Here is a 7,277-nt window from a genome sequence, read left to right on the forward strand (position 1 = left end):
AAAACTGTTTAGTATTAAATTCCTTAATGGCAGTATTATCTATTTATACCTATACAATATTTGAAGTATTTTTAATTTATTTTTTATTGTGAAAATAATGTACAGAGAGGTTAAAATTACATGGGCAAGATAATGAGAATATTTCTTATCAAGCATGTAGCCTCCTCCTTTGTTTCCCCTTCTCTTCCCTTCCCAGCCTCCCACTGCCCCCCATTTAATCCTCCCCCCCCCACCAAATTTGTAAAGTTCGTTTTCGACATGACAACTTGTACTTCTCATTGTTGCTATGGGTCCACCTGTATCTGATTTAAATGACTTGTTTTTCCTCTTCCCCTCCACAAATTATTATTTTTTGGTTTTTCAGGTCTCCTTTCTATCCCTCCCCTCCTCTCATCCTATCCCCCTTCATCTCTCAATGTCACTTCTTTAAATTTTCATTACTTTTAAGAGTTTCACTTTTTAAATTTAAATATTTGTCTTTCCTTTTTTTTTCTTGTCCCTTCTTTTAATTTTTTTCTCTCTCCTTCCATTCTTTCCAATCCATTTCCCTCTTGAGAGTAGGACTTGGTTAATTTCACTCTCCTTTTGCCTTTCCACATCCCTCTAACCCTATTTTTCCACACCTTTCTCCCTAAACATAATAATTTCTGGTTTGTCAAATTCTTCTTTGCTATTCTTACCCCATTAATACATAGTTGTTTAATGTTGAATAGACTGTATCTCTTGAAATAGATTGTATCTGCAGACTTTTGACTATGCAATTACAGGACTTTGGTTGATGCTTGCCTTAAAATGGTGTTCTAGCACAAAACTAGCATTACTTTCATCCCAAATGGGCAGAACAAGCAAGAAAAACACAAGGAAAAATGGCAAGTCCGGGTATCTCAATTCCCACTCAAGATAATCAGGTGATAGAACAGATAATGAATAATCCAGAGGAGAGTTCCCATAAAGCTCTACAAACATTACTGGTAAACATGGTGAATGAAATGATTGAAACCCTGCAAAGGACTCAGTGTGAGCATGATAGGGAGAGAGAAGAGGCAAACCAAAGATCAAAACAGGAAGCTCATGGGCTTGAGGAAGATACTAAAAGGTTCATACTGGAATTGTGTGAGCAGGTTGAGAACACTTAAAGAGAAATAAAGGAATTGCGTGAGCAGGCTGAGATCAGACAAAGAGAACTACACAAGTTTCATGAACGTTAGAAATCTAATCAAAGAGTAATACAAGAATTTCAAGAGCGGGATGAGCATAGACAAAGATCAATAGAGGCATTCATGGAATCCATAAACAGGCACCTGAAAGGAGTCAGGGAGACCACAAAGAGAATGCTGAATGGAGCCCCACAGAAGCAATGGGAGTCCAAGGAAAACATAACCAATCAACCAAGTGATTTGAGAATAAACACTGAACACAAATTAAGGAAGTAAAGAATTTCATACAAGATCTAAAACAAAGCTCCAACAAAGATTTTGAAACCATAAAAACCGACCAATAAGAAGCAAAAGAAATGAAAAAATGTAGTAGAAAGTCTTGACAGTAGGTTAGACCATGCAGAAGATTGAATCTCCGGCATTGAAGACAGCCTAGGTATTATAGAGAAAGAACATACAACTATCCAAGACAAATTCAAGAAATATGATAAATCTATTCGACACTTGGCAGACACCATCAGAAGGTCTTATCTGAGGGAAATGGGTGTAGAGGAGCACATAGAGACAGAAGTTAATCGTCTAGAAAATTTGTTTAACAGGATCCAAGCAGAAAACTTCCCAACACGCAAAAAGATAGGCATATTCAGATACTAGAAGCTTTTAGAACTCCAAATAGACCACACAAGAACAGGACATCCCATCATCACATTATAATCCACACGGGATCAATTCAGATCAAGGAAAAGTTCCTTCAAGCTGCCAAGGAGAAAAGATCAGTCACCTATAAAGGAAAACCAATTAGAATCACCTCAGATTTCTCAACAGAGACAATTAAAGCAAGAAGAACCTGCAATGATGTATGCCATGCCCTAAAGACAACTATCAACCAAGAATAGTGTACCTAGCTAAACTCTCCTTCATAACTGAAGGTAAAATAAAAATCTTCCATAGCAAAGAAAAACAAACAATATATGTACATCAAATCAGCTCTACAAAAGATACTTAAAGATGTCCTACACATAGAAAACCAACAAGACCACAATAAAGGCCAAGAAACCACACCCAAAGAGAATCCAAGAACCGTAGGAAGAATGCAGTAGGCATAGCTCCCAAGAAGGAGGATAAAATGGCAGGAACATCCAAATACCTCTCAGTCCTAACTCTCAATATTAACGGATGTAACTCCCCAATAAAGCAAACGCTTTCTATGAAGCCATCATTACCCTCATACCAAAACCCTCATGAAAGAAAGAGCACTATAGACACATTTCTTTCATGAACATTGATGCAAAGCCTCTCAACAAAATTTTGGCTAATCGATTTCAACAATTCATCCAAAAAATAATACACCACGAGCAAACAGGATTCTTTTCAGCGATACAAAGCTGCTTCAATATACGCAAATCAATTAACACTTCATCATATCAAAAAGAGCAAGGATAAGAACCACATGGTTATCTCAATAGATGCAGAAAAAGCTTTTGACAAGATCCAACACCCCTTCATGGTGAAGGTCCTGGAAAAATTAGGAAACCATGGAACATTCCTCAATACAATAAAGGCTATGTATGACAAAACTACATAAAGCATTATACTCAATGGTGAAAAACTAAAGCTATTTCCTCTAAACTCAGGAATGAGACAAGGATGCCCACTCACTCTTCTGCTCTTCAATCTAGTATTAGAATGCCTATCTACACCAATAAGACAAGATGGGAACATAAAGGGGATACCAATAGGGATAGAAGAAATAAAACTCCCCCTCTTTGCAGATGACATGAACTTGTATTTAAAGAATCCACTCCCAAGTTACTCAAGGTGACTCAAAACTTTGGCAAAGTAGCAGTGTATGAAATTAACCCTCAAAAATCAATGGCTTTTCTGTATGCCAACAATGAGAAAATTGTGGCTGAAATTAGGAAAGCAACTCCATTCCTAATAGCCCCACAAAAAATGAAATACCTAGGAATTAACTTAACCAAATGAGTGAAGGACCTCTAAACTGAAAAGTTTAAATACCTAAAAAAGGAAATCAAAACAGACTTAGAAAGTGGCAAAAAAAACCCATGTTCTTAGATTGGAAAGATCAACACCGTAAAAATGGCAATACTTCCCAATGCTATCTATAAATTGAATGTGATACCTATCAATATTCCAACCTCATTCTTCAAGGAAATAGAAAAGGCAATCCAAAAATATATATGGGACAATAAAAGACCACGTATAGCAAAAACGATCCTTAACAGAAAGAACAGTGCTGGAAGAAAATCAATAAGAAATTTCAAACTCTTCTAGAAAGCCATAGTAATCAAAACAGCTTGGTACTGGCACAAGAACAGACCTCAGGACCAATGGAATAGAATTGAACACCCAGAAATGAACCTAAAGAACTACAGCCACCTAATCTTGATAAGGCAACTAAAAAAAATAGAATGGAAGGAAGACAGCCTCTTCAGTAAATGGTGCTCTCAAAATTGGTTAACTACTTGTAGAAAACTAAAGCTAGATCCTTATATATCCCCCTGCACCAGAATCAACTCCAAATGGATCAAAGTCCTCGGAGTCAAAGCAGACACTCTGAAAAATTTACAGGATGGAATAGGAGAAACCCTAGGTCTCCTTGCCAAAGGCCGAAATTTTCTTAATAGAGAGCCAGAAACACAACAAATCATAGAAAGGTTAGACAAATGGGATTGCACGAAGTTGCAGAGCTTCTGCATGGCAAAGACGTAGCTAGCAAGATCAATAGAAAGCCCACAGATTGGGAGAAGATCTTCACTATCCATACAACGGACACGGGTCTCATATCTAAAATATACTTGGAACTCCAAAAAATTAAATCCCCCAACAACAAATCCTAAAAGCAACAACTGCCCAATAAATAAGTGGGCTAAAGAGAAACTTCTCTGAAGAAGAAAGAAGGATGGCCAATAGACACATGAAGAAATGCTCAACCGCGCTAGCCATAGAAAAATGCAAATCAAAACAACATTGAGATACCACCTCACCCCAGTTAGAATGGCTAAAATCAAGAACTCTAATAACAACAGATTCAAGAGGAAATGTGGATAGGGGAACCCTACTGCATTATTGGTGGTAGTGTAAACTTGGTCAACCACTTTGGCAAGTGGTATGGAGGTTCCTCAAAAGACTCTACATAGAGCTCCCCTATGACCGAGCAATCCTTCTTTTGGGCATTTACCCAAATGATCACAAAGAAGACCACACTAAAGTTCCCAGCACAACTATGTTTATGGCAACATTATTTACCATAGCTAAGCTTAGAACCAACCCAAATGCCCCTCAGTAGATGAATGGATCAAGAAATTGTGGTATATATACACAATGGAACTCTTTGCCTCCATCAGAAAGAATGACATTTCCCCATTGTCAGGAAAATGAAAGTCTTGGAAAAAATTATATTAAGTGCAGTAAGCCAGGCCCAAATGCACATAGGAGCCATAGTTTCCCTTATTGGTAGTAAAGTGTATATGTCTGAGACAAGCAGAAAAGGTAAGATTCGTTGATGTTATGTGAAATGTACCTCAACATAAGTATTCAAATATTTTTTTTCTTTCATGCGATTGTTTGAAATATATTTATAAGATGAATTTTTGTTGCTTTGTATGTCCCTCCCCCACGATATAACTCCTGTTTTCACTGTATTTTATGTTGGTATAATTTGTGGAGGGGAAGGGAAAAAACAAATCGTTTAAAAAGGGATAGAATTGGACCCATTGTAACAATGAGATTTACGAGATGTTATGTCGAAAAACGAACTTTAAAACTTTCGCAAGGCGGGGAATAACGGGGAGGGGCAGAAGGGGTGAGATGGAAAGGGATAGAAAGGGGAAACAAAGGAGGAGGCAACAATGCTTGATAAGAAATGTACTCATTATCTTGCCCATGTAATTGTAACTCCTCTGTATGGTATTTTCAGAATAATAAAAAAAAACCTTCATACCTATTAATGGTATATGAATTCTATGTGCTTAGAAGGGTCTTTTTATATTCACAGCCGTCTTTGGCATACACAGACAGATCATGGGTTATATGAAGATAATAAATTTCCAGATGCTTGCCAGGAGGAGTAAAAACTATACTTTTTTTTTTTTCCCCAGAGGCTTCCCTGTTCATGAAAGAAATATGCTACTTGATGCAGGAATTCACAAAATTACATTGCTAGGTAGAACTTAAACAATCATCCAACATTACAGAGTTGAGGGAGATGAATTGATCTCCTGAATAATTTACTTTTTGGTCAAATAAAAGCAGGCTGCCATGAAGAGAGTAGACTTTAGAGAAACATGATGAGTTGTATGTAAAGAGTTGCTTTGCTAATTTTCTTAATTTGTGAACTAATACAGGGAAATAAAGTACAGCAAGATAAAAAAATAAAGAACTCTGCATTGAAATACTCATTTGTGTGTGTACACACACGTGCATGTTCATGTGCTCATGCATGCATTCATCATTCCTGCTCTAATCATCTGTGCCCCAGGATAGTGGTCTACCACTTGAGCCACTGCTGCACTTCTGCTTTTTTGGAGGTAATCACATGTTTTTTCATGATTGCACAGGCTTTGAACAGTGGTCTTCAGATCTTGGCCTCCTGAGTAGCTAACTAAGCTAATTCACCCTCTGAGTAGCTAGTTAAAATTCTGTCTGTCCTCTATGCTTCACTTCTTTTTTATCCTTTTCCTGAGGTAATCACAAGCCTGTCATCTATGTGTCTAATTGCTTTAAAAATACTGTTACTGCTTGGCACCAGGGGCTCCAATCTGTACTCTTAACTACTTAGGAGGCTTGAGAACAAAAAGCAGGACAAATTTTAGGGGAGTTCCTTCTCAATCTATACCTGCGTGCATTGGATCATTTCCACCATCCTGCACTATCTAGAGACTAAAATTGGAAGGACTGCAGGATCCAGGAAACTAGACAAGTTGGTGTGCAACTCGGATGCCATTGATGCATCAGGTGCATGTCCTTGTGGAAAGGGAACCCCTATCCTAAAATTAACCACTGATATAATGCCAGCCTAGCATTATTGTTCTTGTTAGGCTGGAATCCTCACAATTTTCCAAAACCAAAATAAGTACATACATTAACATCCCAAAACTTAGTACAATCTGTTCTTTGCTCTAATATCATCTTTATCTAATTATCGTATGATGTGACAGAATAGTTACTTCATTAAACTTATGATATATTTTAAAAGACCTAAAAAATTCTTTCTCACTAATTAAGTGCAAACGAATGGCATATTGCCTCATTTCTAACATATTTGACTGCCACTAAAAATCCATTCAATGATTATTAAAGTAATATATTCTTTTTTTAATTTATTTTTATTTGTGAACATAATGTACAGAGGGGTTACAATTACATGGGCAGGATAATGCATATATTTCTTACCAAGCATTGCAGTCTCCTCCTTTGGTTTACTATTCACATCCCTTCCCAGGCTCCCCCCTACCCCCACAATCACAATCCTTCTCCTTCCCCCCCCTTCCCGTCCCCCCCCCCGCACCGACGTTGTAAAGCTCGTTTTGGACATAACAACTTGTACTTCTCAGTGTTGCAACAGGTCCACCTGTATCCTTAAACAACTGGTTTTTCCCCATTTCCTCCACAAGTTATACTGACATCAAATATAGTGAAAGCAGGGGTTATAATGTGGGGGAAGGCCATACAAAGCAACAAAGTGATAATCTTATAAATGCGTTAGAAACACATGCATGAAAGAAAAAAATTAAAATACATACCTAAGGCTTCATTTTCCTGACATTACATTATCTGACCTTTTCCGCTTGACTCATACATATACTAGATATTGCAAATAAGGGAAACCATGGGACCTATGCTTTTTTGGGCCTGGCTTACTTCACTTAATATAATTTTTTCCAAGTTTTTCCATTTCCTAACAAATGGGGCAATGTCATTCTTTCTGATGGAGGCATAGAATTCCATTGTGTATATATACCACATTTTCTTGATCCATTCATCTACTGAGGGGCATCTGGGCTGGATCCATATCTTAGCTATGGGAAATAATGCTGCAATAAACATAGTTGTGCTGGTAGGTTTAGTGTGGTCTTGTTTATAAACATTTGGGTAAAT

This window comes from Dipodomys merriami, unplaced genomic scaffold (assembly GCF_024711535.1).
Source record: "Dipodomys merriami isolate MVZ:Mamm:240054 unplaced genomic scaffold, mDipMer1.0.p SCAF_218, whole genome shotgun sequence".
Lineage (NCBI taxonomy): Eukaryota > Metazoa > Chordata > Mammalia > Rodentia > Heteromyidae > Dipodomys > Dipodomys merriami.